Here is a 23,317-nt window from a genome sequence, read left to right as displayed (position 1 = left end):
CAAGTGGTGACCCACTGTGCCTACGGCAGCCCTCACTGGAAATGCCAAGGTCAGGACAAGCTGCAAAAGGGAGAGCAGATACTCCCAAGACTGGTGAGTAACACTGAAGTTAAACTCCCCAACCAGTCGCAAACTGTACTTCTGATCCCCATACTGGTTATCAAGAAGCAAAAAGGGAATCACACAGGCTCCCTTCATTGCATTCCAGTTCTCTGGCTCCCAGACAGCACCTAGGTCCAATGCAGTGAGAAGTTATTTAAAAAACTCTGCTCACATATACAAAATGTTCTTCTGACCCCAAAGGGTGAGCCACGTTACCAGGTCAGTATAGGTTTGGATCTTACCCAAAATACCATGATGCCACCCAATCCTTTAGTGTCTAAAACTAAAGGTTTATTGTAAAGAAAAAGGAAAGAACAAGAAGAGAGTTGATAAATGGTAAAGCAATCACATACATACAGAGACTTCAAAGTCCATATGTCAAATCCTTAGCAGTACTGGTGAGTTTGCTGGCTTGAAAGTCCCTCTGGAACACATCCACAGCTTGCATGGGTCATTTGTTCAGTCCTTTGTTCAGAGCTTTGTTTGTAGAAAAGTTACTCCAGAGGCAAGAAGCAGAACCGAAGACAAGTCAAGAAGCAGGACTGAAGACAAAATGGAGATGATGCAGCTACCCTTTATAGTCCTTTTGTCATGTCTGCTCTGGTACTTCCTTTGTTTCAAACACAAGCTGCCCAGCACATGGCTTTGAAAGGCCTTAGAGTTCTCTCCATAGGCATGCCCCTGCATGCCTTGCTGAGTTGTATAAGGTGTAGCCCTTGGCTCCTTCAGTGGGTTCATTGTACAGCTGATGACCCTTCATGGGCCATCAAGCAGCCTAATGTTGATGCCATTCCCTCTGCCAATGTCACCCAGAAACAAAGCACAAGTTTGGAAATACAGTTATACCCTACATATCTATAACTCATAATACAAAGGTAATACAAACATATAAACAAGACGATCATACTTGGCAAATTACAACATTTTCACAGATACCTTACATGGCATATCTGGCACAACTCATTGCCATTTTACAATATTGGCATTCATAATATTCTAAAGTGTCCCCCAGATTCCATACAGCATCACAAGTAGTTTTTAGGTGAGGTGAAACTCGGGGGTACACAAGACAAATCAGACTCCGGAAAGGGGTACAGTAGTCTGGAAAGGTTGGGAGCCACTGCCAGTCTACGTCTGCACTATGAGCAAGGGGTATGATGCCCAGCATGGGTATAAATAGCTGGGTAGCTGGGTAGCCTGGGCAATGGTGGCATGGCTTCGCCATACTGCGGTGATGGGGGGCCACCATAGATAGACAGACTATGGTTCTACCCTGATCCTGTTGCCCCCTACAGTCTGATTCATTGGCTGCTCCCCTTGCCCTCACCTACCAGCAAGCGTCACGTGGTGTGGGGGCAGGATAGCTGAATGAACGTCCCTTTGCCCACACAGCTGCAGCTGGAGCATAGCTGGAAGTTGGTGGAGGGACGGGTCAATCGTTTAATGGGGGGGAAGAAGCTGCCAGGCAGAACTGGCTGGGCAGAGGTTTTGAGAAGCGTTTGAACGATCAGCAGAGACCAGGCTGAGACCCACCAAACTCGCGTCACTTCTGACCTGAACTGTGCACGAAGCCTCCAAATAACAGGTTGATCCTGAAAGATAAAGAGCCTGATCCTCAGCTGGCAATAACAATTGTCGCTCCACTGAAATCCATGCTGAATTACACAAGCTGAAGACCTGGCTCAATACTTTATGATTGTATTACCACAGCCCACGAGTCCCAACCCATCGTGCTGTACAAACCCAGAACAGCCAGCACCTGCCCCAGACAGCTCTCTCGCCATGCCCATCTGGGGAAGAGGCAATCGCTGTTGTTTCTGCTGCACCTTGGCCTTGTCAAGCCTTGACGAGACCCCCAATGGCTGTGAGAGGGGCTACCTGATTCTTAGCCATCCAAGCACCGCTGTGCTCTCGGCATGGGAGCATCGGCCCGCTTTGCATGTTCTCAGTGCTCCCGCGGGTAGGGGCCGCTGTCTGTATTTTCCCAAACAGATGCAACCTGGTGCGTGGTGGACAGAGGGTGAGCTTCTGTGTGTGATGGGGGAGCAGAGGTGGGTATAAAACTCGCCGAATAACCAGTATAACCTCAGCATGTCTAATGACTCCTGCTCTCTGCCCTGTACCACATGGGGGGAAATCACAGCCTGTCACTTGCTGTGCTGGGAGCCTGATAGGCCAAGATGTCATTAATAGCAAGCTATCATTTCCATGCTAATTTCCAGCTATTAGCTGGCGCAGGAGGAGGTGGCCCAGAGAGTCACTAGCAATGGGAGAGAAGGGAGGTGGCAGGGGGTGGGGAGGACCCAGCATCCCTCGTGGGGATCCCCTGGGGATAGGAGAATTGGCCACCACCATTTAGAAAGGAGCATTGGCAGCAGCCGCTGTGTGTGTTTGTTTTCAAAGCCTTACTGCTTGTGATGGTTTGCATTTACTTTAACTGCTCTGGCTACAGTTTAATTTTCTTTGTTCACTATTAATTATTGTCCTGCCTGTGTGATGAAGGCCCCGGAAGCTTGCCTAGCATCCCCTTCGCTTTTGTAACACAGAGGCCAAGATTTCCACAGTGATGATTTTTTTGGGGGTGGGGTCGGGGGGTGCTTCCATTTTTGGCTCCCAACCTGAGACGCCTTAAAGGGGCCTGGTCTTTGGGAAATGCTGAGCACTCACCCAGTCTAAATCAGCAAGCCCCATAGTGGGCCCCACCCCCCAAATGGAAAATCTTGGCTGGAGTGACTAAAGCTAAATACTGAAATAATTACTTATATTGTCCCATGGCTGCCGACAAAACCTGAGACTTTGCATTTATCCAGCACCCCCATATTCCAGGACTGCATGGGTGCTTTGAAAATATTGATGAATTAAGCCCCAGGTGTATCCCCATTTCACAGCCTGGGAAAGTCAGGTACAGGGAAGCTGAAGCCAAACAGGAGGCCAGTGGAGCTGAGGGTGCTGGGTGCATTTAGTAATCAGGCACCTGGTATAGGCGCCAAACTTGGGGCACTGATGTTTGAACTCAAGGGGCCCGATCCTCATCTGGTGTGAATCAGTGTCGCTCCATAGCAGGCAGTTTACCCCAGCTGAGGAGCTCAGCATGGTCAGAGTGAGCGGAGATAGGGTTTGAACCCAGGAGTCCTTGGCGTCTGCACCCATGCTCTGTTCAGTTCTGCACTCTGCCTCGGTGTAGGTACATGAGGGGTCAGACATCTAAATACAAGGTGCCCACGCATGGGACGCAGGCCTTAGCGCTACATCCACGTGAGGGGTGCAGCCTGGTATGAGTCTGATTCTCCTCTCACTGACCCTGCTTTCACACTTGTGCCATTTCTGGGACTCTCAGCTTCCAATGAGGCTAGACGCTGCCTCTGTAATGGTAGGAAATGGGGTCTAGTGGCTAGAGCACGTCAGTAGACGTCAAGAGACCCCAGGTTTTTCCCTGTTTCTGTCACAGGCTTCCTTGGGCCTGGCACAGCTCTTTTGGAACTGTATGTCAAGGGCTCGACACAGCTCATGCCTCTCCTTTAGCCTCAGATAACTTCTCCTCCTGCACCCTAGTCACCATTGCTCCCTTTGTCACTGGGGGTTCTTCACTCCCTTGGCGACACACCAGCTGCCTCTAGACCCTTTCCCACTTCTTGGACGTTCAAACGCTGCCAGGTGATTTTCAGAATGAGAGCTGCACGCCCAGTGGGCAGGGCCCCTGGCTGAGAGTTAAGGACCTGTTTCCAGCTCTGCGCGTGACCTTGGGCAAGTCCTTTTACAGCTCCATGCCTCAGTTTCCCCTCCTATCCTTTAGCTATCTTGCCTAAGCTCTTTGATGTGGGGACCGCCTCGCTGTGTGTTTGTACAGCATACCACAATAGGGCTCTCATCTCAGCTGGGGCCTCTAGGCTCTACTGTAATACACGTCATAATGATGAAGACTGGGAAACTTCTTTCATTTTGGCTTTACAGTGTGCATTAGAACAGTCAGGGCTGGATTAATCTTTTGTGGGCCCCGGTGCCCAGACCGTGTCCCCGCCCCCCACTCAGGCTCTTCTCCCCAAGGCCCTGCCTGTGCTCTGCCCTGAGGCCCCATCCCTGCTTGGCCTCTTCCCCCCAAGGCCCTGCCCTCCGCTTGCATGGGGGGGAGGGGAGGGGCAAGGCCATGGTCTAGGCACCAGGGCCCATCTGAGTTGGCACCATTGTGAACCCAGTACCGAGAACAGTGCAGACAACAAGAGCATAGAGGGACTCTTCTATCAGAGTTACGTGTGCAGGGCAGGTGCCTGACTCGCTGGGAGTGACGCCTGTATGAGCCCAGTCATAGAGTTACCTGATGGATGACACACCATAGGTGGCCAGACACTCCAGGAGAAAAGGATCACCACGTGCTCTGGGCTGAACAGTGGCAGTGAGGCATAAGGGCCAGCTGGGGACGCATTCCTGTTGACGTCTCTCCATTAATGATCCCCTCTGCTCTCCTCTGAACGGGAGCGCTGACGCTCACAGCGACTGTAACAAATGGGCCTGAAAGGGATACATGTGTAATTGTTAGCTCCGTGCCATAGATTTCCATTTCATCTGACTGAGCCAAGCAGCCCTGTGTGCTACACTGCGTTGTATGCTCATCTGTCTCCTTCCTTCCTTTCTTTTGCAAATGCCACATGTCTTCCAGCCTCTCTCGCAGCCAGAGACTGGCCTCGCTACACCTGGCTCACTCCACTGACTTCTGCTGGGGGGGCGAAGGACAGCAGATGGTGGGCCCCCTTTGTGCTCTCGTCTTTCAGCTGGATAAATGCTCCAGAGTCCTAACTTCACCTGTTGGTTGTAAATGTCCAATATCTTCCCAGCCAGGGGATGTGTCCAATCTTATTTCCCCCCTCCTCTGTGTTCCTTTGCATTCTAACTTCTCCCTGATATCTGGGGAGAGCTGGACTAGGAGCAGTCAAAGGTCTTTGTAAAAGAAGACACCTTTGTGGCACCTTAGAGACTAACACATTTATTTGAGCATAAGCTTTCGTGAGCTACAGCTCACTTCATTGGATGCATTCAGTGGAAAATACAGTGGGGAGATTTATATACACAGAGAACATGAAACAATGGGTGTTACCATACACACTGTAACCAGAGTGATCACTTAAGGTGAGCTATTACCAGCAGGAGAGCAGGGGGGAGGGGGGGGAACCTTTTGTAGTGATAATCAAGGTGAGCCATTTCCAGCAGTTGACAAGAACGTCTGAGGAACAGTGGGGGGGGGGGGGGGAATAAACATGGGGAAATAGTTTTACTTTGTGTAATGACCCATCCACTCCCAGTCTCTATTCAAGCCTAAGTTAATTGTATCCAGTTTGCAAATTAATTCCAATTCAGCAGTCTCTCTCTGGAGTCTGTTTTTGAAGTTTTTCTGTTGAAGAATTGCAACTTTTAGGTCTGTAATCGAGTGACCAAAGAGATTGAAGTGTTCTCCGACTGGTTTTTGAATGTTATAATTCTTGATGTCTGATTTGTGTCCATTTATTCTTTTACATAGAGACTGTCCAGTTTGACCAATGTACATGGCAGAGGGGCATTGCTGGCAAATGATGGCATATACCACATTGGTAGATGTGCAGGTGAACAAGCCTCTGATAGTGTGGCTGATGTGATTAGGCGCTATGATGGTGTCCCCTGAATAGATTTGTGGACACAGTTGGCAATGGGCTTTGTTGCAAGGATAGGTTAGTGGTTCTGGATAGGATAGGTTCCTATCTAAGGTTAGGTTAGGTTCCACAAGGAACCTTAGTGGTTCTGTTGTGTGGTTGCTGGTGAGTATTTGCTTCAGGTTGGGGGGCTGTCTGTAGGCAAGCACTGGCCTGTCTCCCAAGATCTGTGAGAGTGATGGGTCGTCCTTCAGGATAGGTTGTAGATCCTTGATGATGCATTGGAGAGGTTTTAGTTGGGGGCTGAAGGTGACGGGTAGTGGCGTTCTGTTATTTTCTTTGTTGGGCCTGTCCTGTAGTAGGTGACTTCTGGGTACTCTTCTGGCTCTGTCAGTCTGTTTCTTCACTTCCGCAGGTGGGTATTGTAGTTGTAAGAATGCTTGATAGAGATCTTGTAGGTGTTGTCTCTGTCTGAGGGGTTGGAGCAAATGCAGTTGTATCGTAGAGCTTGGCTGTAGACAATGGATCGTGTGGTGTGGTCTGGATGAAAGCTGCAGACATGTAGGTAAGTATAGCGGTCAGTAGGTTTCTGGTATAGGGTGGTGTTTATGTGACCATTGCTTATTAGCACCGTGGTGTCCAGGAAGTGGATCTCTTGTGTGGACTGGTCCAGGCTGAGGTTGATGGTGGGATGGAAATAGTTGAAATCATGGCGGAATTCCTCAAGGGCTTCTTTTGCATGGGTCCAGATGATGAAGATGTCATCAATGTAGCGCAAGTAGAGTAGGGGCATTGGGGGACGAGAGCTGAGGAAGTGTTGTTCTAAGTCAGCCATAAAAATGTTGGCATACTGTGGGGCCATGCGGGTACCCATAGCAGTGCTGCTGATTTGAAGGTATACATTGTCCCCAACTGTGAAATAGTTATGGGTGAGGACAAAGTCACAAAGTTCAGCCACCAGGTTTGCCGTGGCATTATCGGGGATACTGTTCCTGACGGCTTGTAGTCCATCTTTGTGTGGAATGTTGGTGTAGAGGGCTTCTACATCCATAGTGGCCAGGATGGTGTTTTCAGGAAGATCACCGATGGATTGTAGTTTCCTCAGGAAGTCAGTGGTGTCTTGAAGATAGCTGGGAGTGCTGGTAGCGTAGGGCCTGAGGATGGAGTCTACATAGCCAGACAATCCTGCTGTCAGGGTGCCAATGCCTGAGATGATGGGTCGTCCAGGATTTCCAGGTTTATGGATCTTGGGTAGCAGATAGAATACCCCAGGTCGGGGTTCCAGGGGTGTGTCTGTGCGGATTTGTTCTTGTGCTTTTTCAGGGAGTTTCTTGAGCAAATGGTGTAGTTTCTTTTGGTAACCCTCAGTGGGATCAGAGGGTAATGGCTTGTAGAAAGTGGTGTTGGAGAGCTGCCTAGCAGCCTCTTGTTCATATTCCGACCGATTCATGATGTTGACAGCACCTCCTTTGTCAGCCTTTTTGATTATGATGTCAGAGTTGTTTCTGAGGCTGTGGATGGCATTGTGTTCTGCAATGCTGAGGTTATAGGGCAAGTGATGCTGCTTTTCCATAATTTCAGTCCGTGCACATTGGCGGGAGCACTCTATGTAGAAGTCCAGTCTATTGTTTTGACCTTCAGGAGGATTCCACCCAGAATCCTTCTTTTTGTAGTCTTGGTAGGAAGGTCTCTGTGGGTTAGCATGTTGTTCAGAGGTGTGTTGGAAATATTCCTTGAGTCCGAGACGTCGAAAATAGGATTCTAGGTCACCACAGAACGGTATCATGTTCGTGGGGGTGGAGGGACAGAAGGAGAGGCCCCAAGATAGGACAGATTCTTCTGCTGGGCTAAGAGTATAGTTGGATAGATTAACAATATTGCTGGGTGGTGTTAAGGGAACCACTGTTGTGGCCCCTTGTGGCATGTAGTAGTTTAGATAGTTTAGTGTCCTTTTTCTTTTGTAGAGAAGGAAAGTGTAGGTTGTAAGTGGCTTGTCTAGTTTTGGTAAAGTCCAGCCACGAGGAAGTTTGTGTGGAAGGTTGGCTTAGGCTTGAATACAGACTGGGAGTGGATAGGTCATTACACAAAGTGAAACTATTTCCCCTTGTTTATTCCCGCCCCCCCCCCCCCAACTGTTCCTCAGACGTTCTTGTCAACTGCTGGAAATGGCCCACCTTGATTATCACTACAAAATGTGTCCCCCTTCCCCCCCCCCCTCCGCTGTCCTGCTGGTAACAGCTCACCTTACCTGATCACTCTGGTTACAGTGTGTATGGTAACACCCATTGTTTCATGTTCTCTGTGTATATAAATCTCCCCACTGTATTTTCCACTGAATGCATCTGATGAAGTGAGCTGTAGCTCATGAAAGCTTATGTTCAAATAAATGTGTTAGTCTCTAAGGTGCCACAAGTCCTCCTTTTCTTTTTGCGGATACAGACTAACATGGCTGCTACTCTGAAAGGTCTTTGTGTGTATGTTCGTGGCCCGATGCCTCCCTGGGCCATGTTCCCTCCGTTCAGGCGCCTGGTTGGAGTCAGTTCTGGTCGCTGAGGCGTTTTTGCTCCTGGGAATGACGTGCAAATTGTGCTTGGAGCACTTGCCTGTCCATCCTGTATACGTTGGCCCAGATTTTTCAGGTCCAGCCCAGCTGAACTCATCGGCAGCAGGGGCAAGGTTTGCATCCTGTTAGACTGCTCTGATATATGCCTGACTGACACCAGCCCTAAAGGGGCATCCCATCAGCTGGAGGTTGTCAAGGTGTAGGATGCCCTGGTCTGACCTCTTGCTGGTGCCTGTAATATCTCTTTAAGCAGAAGCTATTTTTAAAAGTGCATGTGTCACGCATAATGCCGCACAGAGGCTCCCAGCATGTTGCGTGGTGATATCCAGGGTATACACCCAGTGATCTATTGATGGTGGTTGTAGGAGTGTTGGGGGGGCAGACAGAGATCTCAAAGCTGCAGACCAAGCTTAATCCCTTCCTGGTCTTTGCCCAGCTGTGTCCACATCCTTCCCCAGGGGATAACAGAAACCACAGGAATCTAGAGGAGAGGGGAAGGAGGATACAGTCCTTGCCTGGAAAGATATTGAGTGTTTAAAACTGAGGGGCCAAATTCAGACTGGATGTGAGCAGTTACAAGTCTAACAGCCTGCCTGTGATCCAAGCAACAGCTGATGTAGAGAGTGAAGGGGAATGCCCATGAGTTTCCGCTTCCAAATAAATCACTGTTTGTGGTTCCTGCCTTTGCTCATTATCCAGTATATGACATGGCAGAGAGCACAGACAGGCCTGGTGCCGGAGGACAAGGCAAGATTGGCTTTTGAGATCCAGAAGATGGGAAGGATCCAGAAAGCACCACTGATGGATGGAACCTTGTGAGAGCTAAACCGCTGCTAAAGCCAGGGCAAGGAGGGGTAACAGATGAGGGGACCATGAGCCACACTTGGAAGGTGCTATGTATGTTTAATCATCTTAGGAGCTGTCAAGGAATCTGCAGCAAGTTCAACCCATTTCCCGATGGGACTAGCGTGGACCTGTGGAAAGTGTGGAATCAGGAGCTGTGGGTTCTAGTCCTCTTTTAGCCACTGACCCACCGTGTGACTTTGGGTAAGTCTCCGCGCCTCAGTTTCCCTGGGTGTGAAATGGGAATGGTGATCCTTACCCTCCTGTGTAAAGTGCTTTTGAGATCCAGGGGTGAAACGCAGCACGTAGGGGCCGGGTGTGATTATTTCATTGTTTTTTTTTCCAAAACGATGGAACATTTCAAAACATCTTGAGTGTGTGACAGAAAAGTCCAGGATTGACAGAGCCACAGATGGGCGTAGGGAGGCAGAACGGGACAGACAGATCCAGTGGCGAAAGGGGCAGAAAGACCAGCTAGCTACCAGCAGAGAAAGAAAGACAGAGAGCCATAGGGGACAGATAGAATAAGGAAGGGAAAGTACAAAAGAGCTGAAACACACTGGCTGGAACAAATTCATCCTGAGTGTAACTCCTTTATTAATTATCATTATTATTTATTATTATTTGCATGATTTGTGCTCGTGTCACCAATAGAGTTACCCCAGGACTGAGTTGGAGCCACTGGTCTTGAAGACTCTTGCAGACAAAATGATTCCTGTCGCTTCTGAACCCTGGGAAAAAACCCAACAAACCCGAGATAACTTTGCCCAGCAGGAGAAATGAATTTTCCCTCAAGTGGTTAAGTTAAGAAAGCCATGAGAAGCTGCTTACGCCTTTCACAAGACAAGCAGAAGAGCAAAGAAGAGAAGCGGTGGCGCTTTTCCCAGTTCAGCGCTCTGAATAATGAGTCCACAAGCTGGAGGGGGAGCTCCCCGGAGGCTCTGCTCGGTACCGGAGATGGACACAACAAGTCGCTCAGACGGGCCAATATCTGAAGCGATCTCTCTCTAATTTTCTACATCAGTGAGAATACAGCACAGTGCCATCAATCATAGTCAAACCGGCTCAGAAAGCCCCCTCTCGCTTGCTCTCCTCTGCAACAACTCCCGCCTCGCGGCTACCCCTGTCTTAGGAAAGCAGGTGCCTCCTGTATGGTTGCAATCCCGACCTGCCTCCTTGGGGAATGTTTTCTGCCGCAGAGTTGCTGTTTCCCAGCACACTCCCCCTCCCAACCCCCCACCCCCCGCCCCCTGTACTGTCTCCCAGCTGCATGTTCTTCCTAGTCTGTGTTAAACTAGTGTTGTTTGGGGAGGTGGGGGGCGGAGTGCAGGCTCTGAGACACCCCGGGGCTGAGTGCCTTCGAGTCACCTTGGGAGGAGCAGAACTGCAGTGTGGCTGTGGGCACAGAATGCCAAACACAGAATGCTGCGGTACGCCTGAAGGTGCTGGCTGGTGGCATCAGGTGTAGGTGCCCGGTGCCCATCAATCCCTTATGCTCAGCCACCCTTCTTCTCCCCCGGCCTGTCCCCAACAGTGCTTTAGGACCAGCCAGGGGTGAAAGTAACTTAAAGGATTTACCAGTACGCCAGAGTCCTGAGTGGGGGCGTGGCCTCAACAGGAAGAGGCAATTTAAAGGCCCCGGGGCTCTGGCTGGGAGTCCCGGGGGCCTTTAAATCACCCTGCTGCAGAGGCGGCTGGGAGCCCCGGGGCTCAGGGGTGAATTAAAGGGCCCGGGGCTCCAGCGGCTGCAGAGCTCTGGGCATTTTAAATCCCTGCTGGAGCTCAGCTGCCAGAGCCCCGGGGCTCCAGCAGCCGGGCTCAGGCAGGGATTTAAAGGGCCTGGTGCTCCAGCCGCTGCGGGGAGCCCCCACCCGAGCCCCGCTGCCAGAGCTCTGGTGACGCTTTAAAGGGTCCAGGGCTCCCCGCAGTGGCAGGAGTACTGGGCCCTTTAAATCCCAGCCTGAGCTCAGCTCCGGCAGCCAGGCTCCAGCAATGCATTAAAGGGCCCTGGGGTCCTGCCACTGCAGGGAGCCCCGGGCCCTTTAAAGCGCTGCCCAAGCCCCGCTGCCGGAGCTCCGGAGGTGATTGAAAGGGCCCAGGGCTCCCCGCAGTGGCAGGAGCACAGGGCCCTTTAAATCACCACCGGGAAAGCCGGTCGGTCTTGGTCTGGTCTGCCACGGCACGGCGTACTGGTTCTTGCCGGTATACCAGACTGGATTGGACCAGCTTACTTTCACCTCTGGGACCAGTCCAACAAAACATTTGAGCACTTGTTTAACTAAACCATGCTGCATGGTCCCAATGAATCTGAATGTTCTGACTTATCCAGATCTCTTTGGTCTAGAAGCAGGGGCCGGATCGTGCACTATTATAAATAACCTTAGCTCCCTTGACTCCAGTGAAGCTATGCTGTTTTACCCCTGCTGAGGATCTGGATTTAGGGCAAAAAGTCTTCCTAGCACAGGTACTTCCAGGTACGCCTTGAAACATGACTCATCTGATCTCTAGACCAGTAGGCTCAAGCCTAGGTCCACAGGCACTGCTTATGGTGCATTGCTGGAGGGAAGAGGATGCTGCTGCTGCACGGTCTGTTTGTCACTTCCCTTGGGAAGGAAAAATCAAATGCACAGCTACAAAATGGGGAGTAAGTGTCTAGGCAGGAGAACTACAGGAAAGGACCTGGGGGTAATGGTGGATCACAAATTGCATGTGAGTCAACAGTGTGATGCAGCTGCGAAAAAGACTAATATCATTCCAGGGTGTATTCATAGGAGTGTTGTATGTAAGACATGGGAGGTAATTGTCCTGCTCTATTCAGCACTGGTGAGGCCTTAGCTGGAGTACTGCGTCCCGTTCTGGGGGACACACTTTAGGAAGGATGTGGGCAAATTGGAGAGAGTCCAGAGGAGAGAAACAAAAATGATCAAAGATTTAGAAACCCTGACCTGTGAGGAAAGGTTAAAAAAACCTGAGCATGTTTAGCCTTGAGAAAAGACGACTGAGGGGGGATCTGATAACAGTCTTCAGCTGTGTTAAGGGCTGTTATAAATAGAACAATGATGATTGTTCTCCATGTCCTCTGAAGGTAAGAGAAGAAGTAATGGGTTTAATATGCACCAAGGGAGATTTAGATTAGAGATTAGGAAAAGATGTCTAACTGTCTGGGTCATTAAGCTCTGGAGCAGGCCTCCAAGGGGCGGGGTTGTGTAGGTTTCCAAGAACAGGTTGGACAAACACCTGTCAGGGATGGTCTAGGTTTACTGGTCCAGCCTCAGCAGGAGGGCCTGGACTTGATGACTTCTCAAGGTCCCTTCCAGCCCTAGCCTTTGATGATTCTATGATATAAAACCCTAAAATTGCAACCTTTCTCTCAGCCTCCATAAGCAGTGGCTCAGATGGAAGTCAAAGACCCTAGGGTACTATTTGAACAGAGTAGAAGATAACCCCGGAGTCTTGGCCAACCTCCCCCCTTCTGTAAGCTTAGCCTCAGTATCATGAGCTACTGCCCTGAATATAATAGCTGCTTTGTTTACCTCCATAGTCACTTCACTCCCAGTAATGAGCTATCATTCATCATTGTTTTATACAGTGCTCTTCCCTTAAGCATGGAAGGTGTTGCATAAAAGCACCACCTCAGTTGTTCCATGGATCAAGGAATGATGGACTCCTAGAGACATAAAACGACTGTACAAGGAGGAAGTGATTAAGGGGAAAATGCTGAGTTGGGGAGTAATTACTGAGAAAGGTGAAGGATGCAAGGTAACTGGGTAATTGACGGGTGAGGGTGTATAATAAGCTGTTCCTGCTACATGTTTGCTACAGTCTAGGATCCTGGATGTGGGGGATTTTTTTTAACATCTGCTTTCCTCTGTTCTTCTGTTTATCACCTGCTTTTATGAACGGTACTCAAGAAGCACGTTTTTATTAGTGGCTCAGGTGCCGAGAGTAATAAAGATTAATTTTTTAAATAAGTCCTGGCATTAGCTTTAATTTCTGGTGGCAGGGCTTGACCTTTGAAATCTGTAAATTTAGTTAATTTAAGACTCCTCTGGCCTCGTGAGTTTTGAAGTGGCAATCCAGGGAGCTGGGGATGAGGTGGGCACAGCAATCCGGTCTGGGTTTTCATCTCCCAAGGAATGCATTGAAAGTCCATTCCAGAGACATATGAAAAATGCAGGGCAGGATTTCCTCCTACCAAGTGCCTGCCCTGGTTTCTGTCCCAGTTAAGTGCTGACATCCAGACCATGGTAGATCAAATGGCACTGCCAATCTTACGTAAGAATATAAGAATGGCCCTACTGGGTCAGACCAAAGGTCCATGTAGCCCAGTATCCTGTCTTCTGACAGTGGCCAGTGCCAGGTGCCCCAGAGGGAATGGACAGAACAGGTAATCATCAAGTTTCCATCCCCTGTCGCTCATTCCCAGCTTCTGGCAAACAGAGGCTAGGGACACCATTCCTGCCCATCCTGGCTCAAAGCCATTGATGAACCTATCCTCCATGAATCTAGTTCTTATCTAGTTCTTTTTTGAACCCTGTTATGGCCTTGGCCTTCACAACATCCTCTGGCAAGGAGTTCCACAGGTTGACTGTGCGTTGTGTGAAGAAATACTCCCTTTATTTGTTTTAACCCTGCTGCCTATTAATTTCATTTGACCTCTTGGTGCAGATCCTTCTTCCGTTGAAGTCAGTAGCAAAGCTCCCATTGACAGCAATGGAGAAGGACCCAGCCCTTGCTTTCCAAGCCCTGGAGGGAGGAACAGGAGTGCCCTGAGCTGCTACCAGGGGTATCCCATCCTTGCTGTACTGGATGGGGATAGTGCTCTAAAGTGAGCTTGCTTTCAGTTCATGCTTTTCTGCACATCACAATTCAGAATAGAGGAGTCTGTTAGCTGGATTAGGCACGTCTACGTGGGGCTCCCAATGGGGTTTAAAGCTCGTGCAGTTGAAAGTCAGTTGTGGCCAGGTTATAACACAGTTTGGCTGGCCCCTGTGCATGGAAGTAAAGCATGTGCTAGCTGGGTGGAACAAAACATGGTGTCGCCTGAGTGTCTATCGCTGTGAAAAATGTCTGCCCATTGCGAACCTCAGTGCCCCTCCAGCAGGTGTAGCGCCGGTGGGAGTGTTCGTGTAGAGTGCATGTGCACGCAATCTCTTGCCCTTATAAAGTAAGTAGCAGTGGTGGAGGTTACATTTTACGGAGAACACCTCACTAGTGTAGACGAGAGTGCTTTTTATTTCAAGGCAGTATAAAAAGCAGCTCCAGACTGCTGAGACATTTGGGGAACCGCTGAGGAAAAGAAGAACAGAGCTCAATACAGTGTGACCTCGTAAAGAAAGGGCTGTTAAATTTACTGCGGCACTGAGAGATTGGAGCCTGGACCCAAGCCAGCACTTTGGAAATGTGAGGGCAATGTGTGTGTATGTGTGTGTGTGTGTGTACACACTGCGTGGATCTGTCTCTTTTTTCACACGTTGGTGTAGCTAGTCCTGCTCTAACAAAGTGTCATTGAATTATCTGTGTGTCTCAGCAGGGGAAGGGAGTGAAGCTTTGTTATCTTCCTTTTAGAGTATCACGCAAGTTTCTTGCAGCCTTGCCTTTGAAAGAACAGTTCCCCATGGGGCTGCTATTGTTCCAGCTGAGGAAGGGGTAGCACCGCTGGGACTTTCTTCTGAAATTCACCCATGGAGACCCATCTGCCAAGGCCTCATTCAGGCATGGGGGAACGCCAGCCATACTTCACCCTGTGGGGAAACCTGAGGCCCCAGAAAGGGGCTCAACGTCTCACTGTTCATTCTAGCCACTCCCCATGGGCTGGAGGTGGCTATTGCAGTTGGCCCCGTGGGAGGGGTGGGGGAACATTGCTGCACTGCCCCAGGAATGCCTCCATCAAAGAACGAGTCCTGAGAGATGCCAGCTCCTGGCAGTGGGGAATAGCAAGCCCAGTACCAGGACCCACCCCTGCCAACTCATTTGTGTTACCTGGGGCATTGCAGGGCAGAGCTGAGGCTCCCCACCCCCCCAATCTCTGCCCACCCACTCACCCAAGTTCAGGGGAGGCTGTGCAGGGGAGTACACTCCTCCTAGAGCCCTGGGCAACCACCTGGCCCTAGGTATCCATTCACAGCAGTACTCCTTGCTTGGGGTAGCCCCGCTAACAGTATGGGCTCGGAGAGCAATCTCCTGCCTTCTGCCGGCACAATTATGGCTTAGGGCCTGATTGTGCCCAGGGGATGCAGAATGGGCAGGGGGGAGGGTGCATGAAACCTGCCCCTCTGCAGTGGCTGGGCACAATTCCAGTCCTTGTACTCAGCGAACCACGTGGGCTGTGCCCGGCTAGTGGCCTGCCAGCCTCGCCACTGCCCAGTAGAGCAGTCCCCCCCTCGACCTCCCCGCCCATCCTGGAACACATGCTGCACCCTCTGACAGGGTAGCATAGCAGCTCTCCTCCCCCTACGCTGCCTGGAGCTGAGTGGCACCATCCTGCCCTGAGCTCACCTCTAACATCTCTAACATGCCCCCGGTCAGGTGTCTGTGTGTGTTAGTCCTACATCCGAGACGCCTCCGAGTATAAAATGTACAGTGTGGGAGGAGGGGGGGTGCCTGAGGTCCTATCTGCCCTGTGGGCATGTTAGAGATCCCCCAACACTCCGCATAGAGTCTGGGCTTGGCCCACTTCCTTGGCCAATCTGTGCAGCATTGTGCAGTGAGATGGTCCCCTTGGCTGCCGCCCTCCACCCTGGAGGGGTCTGTTTCTAGGCCCAGACCCTGCTAACGTGGACCCTGCAGCCTTGCTTTCAGCGAGGCTCTGCTCATGTTTCACTAGCCACATGGGATGTGGCTGGGTTGTAGGAAAAGGCTCGTTATGAAGCATGCAAGAAGGCCAGCCTTCTGTGCTTAGAGCGCCAGTCCACTCACCACACTCCAGCGCGGCACAGGGCTCCGCGCTGGCAAAGCAGGTTGCAGGGGCAGAGCCATAGCCTGGGAAGCCCTTGTGGATGGTTCTGGGTGAAAGATGCTACCAGTGTGAAAACAGAATCATTGTTATTATTAACCCCCAGCTGACGTGCAGAACCCTGCCTGGCTTTAAGCGTAGGTTTCATGCAGGAGCGTTGATTGCAGCACAAACCCGCCTCTCCCTGCAGACTGACCCTGAAGAGCACTGTTCTCTCTCATATCTTCCCCTCTCTTCCCCTCCTGCTGCGCCGCACATCGCAGATAACTGATGAGCACTGCTGCCGGGGGATTCTCTCTTTATTTGGGTCAGCCGGCCAGGCAAACGGAGATCACTGCACTGGAAAATGCCTGGTGCTGAGAATCTATTCTAGGCTAGGGAATGATGTCCCTAAAAGGTCATTAAAACCTTGGTAACCTCCTGATTAATTTATTCTTCCTACCTCAGAGCACAGAGGCACAGACAGAAGGCCAAGCTCCTGTGATCTATACAATGTTTAGGGATGCTTCCCTCTCCCATCAGTTTTACATCAGGGTAACCCGATTGACTTCATAGAATATCAGAGTTGGAAGGGACCTCAGAAGGTCATCTAGTCTAACCCCCTGCTCAAAGCAGGGCCAATCCCCAATTTTTGCCCCAGATCCCTAAATGGCCCCCTCAAGGATTGAACTCACAACCCTGGGTTTAGCAGGGCAATGCTCAAACCACTGAGCTATCCTTCAAAGGCACTACTTCTGATTTACACCAGTGTCAGTAAGAGGAGCGTCAGGACCTTTGGCTCCAAATACACATCTAACGCCTTTAAAAATATGTCACACCAGTTGAGTCACTCCAGTTGTGCCCATGCACGCTTTACTACTGGTTTATTATCATAATGAGTAATAACAGCCAGAAGCCCCAACCAACCTCAGAGCCCCATGCTGCTAGGCACAGTACAGAAAGAAAAAGGAGAGAGTCCCTGCTCTGAAAAGCTTACTACTTAAATAGACAAGACAGACAAACAAAGGACTTTTATCCCTATTTTACAGGTGGGAAACTGAGGCATGGAGAGATTATGAAGTAACTCACTCAAGGTAACACAGGGAGTTTGCAGCAGAGGCAAGATATGAACTTGCAGTTCCGGAGGCCTAGGCCAATACTTCAACCACAGGGCAGGCTTTATCCCTTATGCCTTTTGGTGCTACTGTAATACAAGTAATAAAGAAGTAGCTATAGCAATCACAAGTGGCCAGATCTGGCTTTTACAGTTCCTCTAAAAAGATGCCTGCAAAGCAGCTCAGGAAGAATTGATTGGTAAAGTTGCCAGCTGTCAGGAAAACGAGGGGTGCCTGCAAACCCCCCCCCCCCCGCCCATTCTAAACCTCTGTCCTCAATCCCCATCCTCCCCCGCCCCCACAAGACACACAAAATTGGAAAGAGAGAGAGAGAGAGAGAGAGAGAGCTGTTACAGAGCTTAAAGCTGTCACAGAGCATGGGGTAGTTTATGTGCAGTGAAGTATATATACAATTTTGCAGCTTGTGGGTAGGAGGAAAATTTTTTTTTGTGATAACTATATTTTATCGGTCTTTTATGGGATTTTTTTTAAAATGGCTGTCCCAATAAATTATTTGCCAGGGCAGCGGGAAATTGTTCCGATTACATCACTCAGCATCTAAAGCCCAGCGTTTCCTGGGGTCTAAGCAGCCCCCAAGTTCTCATGCTCTTTTAAACCTTTGTCCAGTTGCTCTGTTGTGCTGTCTTTCCTGAGAAAGGGGCCCGGCTGGTGTTACGATCTGTAGCTCCTCCATTGGCTTCAGTGGAGCTATGCTGATTTACATCAGTTGAGGATCTGGCCCCAAAGCTTAACTTGAGCGTGGTGGTCTCTTTTCACTGCTTACTGTCCCCATTAAAAACCTTTTTTCAGATCCTCTCTACCTCTTCTTTCTTTCCAAAAGACTTCAAAACAGATGTTCCCCCTCTGGTGTAAAAGCAGCATTAAGGAGATGGAAACATGGTTTTAAGGTACAGGAGCATTTTCTCCCCCGCAGTGTGGGCTGTGGAGGGGCTATAGGGTGTGGTCACTGTGACAGACTGACAATATCCCATAATATCCTGACCAAACTTTATGGAATTAAGTTAAACCTTATTGAATTCGGATTAATACCTTGGGAATACATTGTATTAAAAATGCAGTTGTGTCTGTGTTACTGTTGCACTGAATGTATCTTCTCTAATAGACACGGGAATGCTAATGAACTTCCTCCATTATCAGCTTTGGAAGCCACCCACTGGAGAGAGATGCATACACTAGTTCAAACTGGATTCTCCAGAGACCAACAGACAAAGAAAAGATTTTGGGATAAATAGCCTCAGTTTAAACTGACTTGGGTTCTCCTTCCTGAGCTAGCCATCAGACAGGACCTCTGGTCCACAGAGGGCACCAATCCTTGAGGAAGGACTTGGCCAACTCAGGCCCCATAAGACTGAGTGCTCTTTCTGAGCTGAAGCTGTGATGACCTTGTAACCACAAGGAAACCCTAGGTTGGAGAGTTAAAAGGCTGCTCCTGCCCGAGCCCACATTAGAGTTGGGATGAACTCTGGTAAGTTTATTAGCATGCACATAGGTTCTTTTACTGTTTTTAGCTTGATTTTTATTGTTTTTATATAAAATATAAGTATATAAGCACACAAGACATGCACAAGGAGGAAATTGCATGTAAAAAAGTCCAGCATTTAATATTTGAAAAACCTGGAAAAAAAACCCCCAAAAGCTGAACCGGTAAAGGTCATGCAGAGCATTCATTATTAAGGTGACTAAATAAATAAATAAGTGAGAACCTAGTCTACGAGTCCCAAGGACTAATATATACTAAGCTGCAAAGGCATGCAATAGTTTCATGTATGACCAGACATCCCTGTAGTTTTTCCAAGCATTTCTATTAGACAGAGTCATTTTTTTCCATTAATGCGGTAATAGAGAGCTCGCTCAGGCAGTCGGTATACAAGGGAGGAACGCCACTAGACTAGTTAATGCAATCCATTTCTTAACATTAACTAGTAATGCCAACTCATCCAGCACCCCTGAAACACACACGCTTGGAGAAGTGACACTGAAAGTTTTTGAAAGAGCAGTGAATCCAGTGTCCCAGAATACATGCATTTTCTGACAGGCACAGAGCATGGGCGAAAGGTTAGCATGTGGCTGTTTGCATCTCCAACACTCTGCACATTGCCAGTCTGGCTTTAAACAAATGGTCTGGAGTCCAGTCTTTCCCGTTTAACATCTGGTTTTTGGAAAGAATCACAAGAATCCAAAATGTGAAGTATCCTTCATATTAGGCCAGATGTCTTCCCAGGTTTCTGTTGTGGTACTAAGGGTAAGTTCTTTTCCCCATTTTCCTCTGAGATGGAGATTGAGAGGGTACTGCAAAACATTAAGTCACGTGTAAGTAATTCCTACAAAGGGATTTTTATTTCCATATTTCTTAATATTGTAAGCAGTGTCAGGATGAGCTCCACCCTGACATCTGGTGGTGAGGTGTGGCAAGTTGTGGAAAAGAACTTCAGGGGCCAATCTCATTTGCATAGGCACACCCACCCCGCTTAGAATGAGGCCAAAGCTGCCCACATGGTCACTTTGGCTGCTGTGGGATCCCCAGTGTCTCTGTTATTGGGGCAGGAAGAATAAATTGTTATTACCCTGATTATGGGAACTGTGCTTGGAACTGTACTTGGCCTTTTGTTATGATGGAGGGACTCACCATCAACTAAGTAGCACTCGCTAGGCAAGGGTCATGGGTTCCAAAACTCTGTGAATTGAGGAAGGCCAGGGACAAGTATTAATACTTGGTGGTATGGGCCCCTGGGTGATGGTCTTATGTGCTAATTGCACTGCCTCCTCTCTCCACTGTGGAATATCAGAGCTAATTTTGATTCCATTAGGAGTCTAGTTACAGGCTGCTGAGCTCACTTTGGGCTAATGGTGCACCAGCACTGAGGCTCCCCTGCTACAAGCTGAAGTCACCAAAGAGCTGAACTGACTAAGAGCTGAAATCACTGAGCATTGTGTTAAGTAGTGGGGGAGCCTGAAGATATATTGTGGAGCAATTTGTGGGATGGCTGGGGTGCCTTGTGGACAGGCTGGTGGAGCAGTTCATAGGACGGCGGGAGCTGCTTGTGGGACATGGAGCGGAGCAGTTTGTGGACCGGCTGGTGGAGCAGCGGAGCGGAGCTGAGCGAAGGAGTTTGGGGGGCGGCTGGTGGAGTGAAGGCCTATGGAGCTGTGGGGCGGTCAGCTTCAGATCATGTAAGGTGCCCCTTACCAATCTCCCCCCCCCCCATCTCCACCCAGGTTGGGAGGTAAATCTCTGCAGATAAACTTTTGAACTCTGGGGCTGCCCTGACCAGGGACAGAGACTTTTGGGTCATTGGACTTTTGGGACTTTGGGTGATTTGGGGTTGCTGGACTCAAGAACCACAGGGAAAGGACATGCCCCAATTTGCTTGGGGTGGTTTTTTTTTTGCTCATGAGTTGTGTTACGAATCCTGTTGGTGGTGTTTCCCCAACATAATGCCACATTGTTTCTCTCTGTTATTAAAAGGCTTTTTGCTACACTCAGACTATGTGCTTGCGAGAGGGGAAGTATTGCCTCTTGGAGGTGCCCAGCGGGGGTGGTATATATTTGTCCCAGGTCACTGGGTGGGGGCTCGAGCCGGTTTGCATTGTGTTATTGGAATGAATCCCCTAGATATTGAACCCGGCCCTTGTTGCTGCCAACTCTGACGGGCAGAAGGGTTACAATATGTTCTTCTAGAGGAGAGAGAGTTAAAACAGACCAATTGTCCCCCCATCTATGTATGAATTCTTGAGCTGTGAGAAGGAAATGTGTGTGATGGGGTGTGCTCCCCACACTCACCCAGAAGGGGTTAACGTAGGCCAATTATCCTACTAAGCTGCAAACTGGGGATATTTAGGCAGAGAGGAGAGTCCTAATTAAGGGAAGCTCACCTATGCTGGAACAAGTGGGGTTGCTATAAAACCAGGGAGCTGCATTCATGCTCCCTGGGACAAGGGAGAGAAAGGGAGTTGAACTCTAGAGGAAGGGTTTGTCTAGTAGACCCAGGTGATAGGGGTTTAGCCAGAAGGGTGGTGAATGTGAGTCTGGGATAGGTAATGTAGGAAGCACTCCAGGAAAGTGGCAGGAGTGTTTGTGCCAGTACAGATCTTTGCTGCTGGAGATAGGATCCTTGGACTGGAGCCCTGAGTAGAGGCAGGGCCCTGCTGGCTGCTGAATGAGTGACACTATCTGGGCATGAACTTGATGACTGCTGAGGCCTGTTTGCTCTAGGCACTGGGGGAGTAGCTCAGCCAGGGCAGTGGAGTTAAGGACTGCCTGGAATGGTGTGGAAGGTGGTGATAGTACCTGGAAGGAGATGCCTCTTGTGATGTGGCCAGAGGGCTAAGCCACAAAGATGAAGCGTGGTAGCTTGTGAGGCATGAGAGAGGGGCTGCAGAGCAGAAGAGTGAGACAACAGGCCAGGGAACCGTGAGAAGGGTGCGTTGGGCTGGCTGAGCTAATCCCTGCAGGTGACCAGAAGGAGGTGCTCCAGTGGTGAGTAGAGGCTGCTGTGACCCAGTGGTAGACTGGCCTCCTTTGATTTCATGAGAAACAAATACCAGCTATCATCTTGTATTATATCTTTATTTTTTGTCAATCCTTTTTCTATTCAAACTGTCTGATGCATGGAGTTGGCTTTGACCCTGAGGCTTGCTTAGAAAGAACCATGTGGTAACTTTTATATCTGTGGCAATAACTCTGTTATCAGTGGCTGAAGAGAAAGTGAGCTGGTCTGTGTAGGCAGACTCTCTTTACTGGGAAATGCAGAGTGAAGGCAGGGCACTGCGCAGCCTGGGAATACCCCAGTCAGAACGGAGGGAGATGCAGGTTTCCACCAAGAAAGGCAACAGCTGAGGAGCTGGAAGCCTGAGATCATGTCTTTGCTGAACTACTGAGGGGAAATACAGGTGCAGTGGCCCTGAAGTAGGACAGTCCCATAAAGAAGTTATGCCCTGAGAGCCATGCTATTATGGACAAGGCTCTGTAGGGCTCCATGGCTCAACATGCCAGGTTTTCCTCTTACTATGATCCCACTGCCCCTGCTCATAGCCAAGCTAAAGGCCAGAGTCTGCTCTAAGTTACACTGCTGCACTAACGCCACTGAAACTAATTCCAGATTTACACTGGTGTCACTGACAGCTGAATTTGGCCCCACTACTCTGATCTAATGGCCACCGAGTCCATGGAAAAATCTCTCTCCTGTGTACCCTCCCCATGCCTGTGATTTGCTGTGATACTCTGGGGATTGACAGGCTGTGTGTGGTGGAGGGGTGTTCCATTGAGGGTTTTCAGCTCTGGAATTGACTTCCTTTGTTGACTTGCTAAAGAGAGCTGGATTTGTGGTTCTGGCACTGGACTGGCATGTAGGTAAACAGGGTTCAAACCCTGGCTGTGCCATTGACTGCCTGTGCAACCTTGGGTGTATCATTTAATGGGGCTCTGGCATCTGTAAGTTGCAATGCAATGAAGGGGTGGGAGGGGTTATATAAAGACCTCAATAGATCTGTGATACATGAAGGAGATATGGGTGGAGTAGCCCCCTTTGATGGACACCCAGCCAGTTAGAGAACAGACCAAGAGGGATTTTACAGCTGCTTGCTTTACCTGTAAAGGATTAACTAGCCCACAGGTAAAAGAAAAGGAGTGGGCACCTGACCAAAAGAGCCAATGGGAAGGTAGAACTTTTTAAATTTGGGAAAGAAACTTTCCCTTTGTCGGTTGTTCTCTGGGCTTCAGGAACACGGAGCAGCAATGCTGTAGGCAGCTTTAAGCCAGGTATGATTATAGATTATCAATTCATACCTCCAACCTACTTATCTGGAGCCTCAGATAAGGAGGTAAAATTAGGGAATATCTAAAAAGACGTGATTAGGGTTATTTCTTATTGGCTTGTGGACTCTTCTGTGCTAACCCCAGATGCTTTTGTTGCTTGTAACCTTTAAGCTGAACCCCCAAGAAAGCTATTTTGGGTGCTTGATTTTTGGAATTGCTCTTTTAAAATCTAGCAAGAGCCTAAGTTCCAGATGTATTTTTTTTTTCTTTTTGTTTTAAATAAAATTTACCTTTTTTAAGGACAGGATTGGATTTTTGGTGTCCTAAGAGGTTTGTGCACATGTTTGATTAGCTGGTAGCCACAGC

Source organism: Natator depressus, chromosome 8, assembly GCF_965152275.1.
Source record: "Natator depressus isolate rNatDep1 chromosome 8, rNatDep2.hap1, whole genome shotgun sequence".
In the NCBI taxonomy this organism is placed as follows: Eukaryota; Metazoa; Chordata; order Testudines; family Cheloniidae; genus Natator; species Natator depressus.
Note: the sequence above shows the minus strand (reverse complement) of the source record.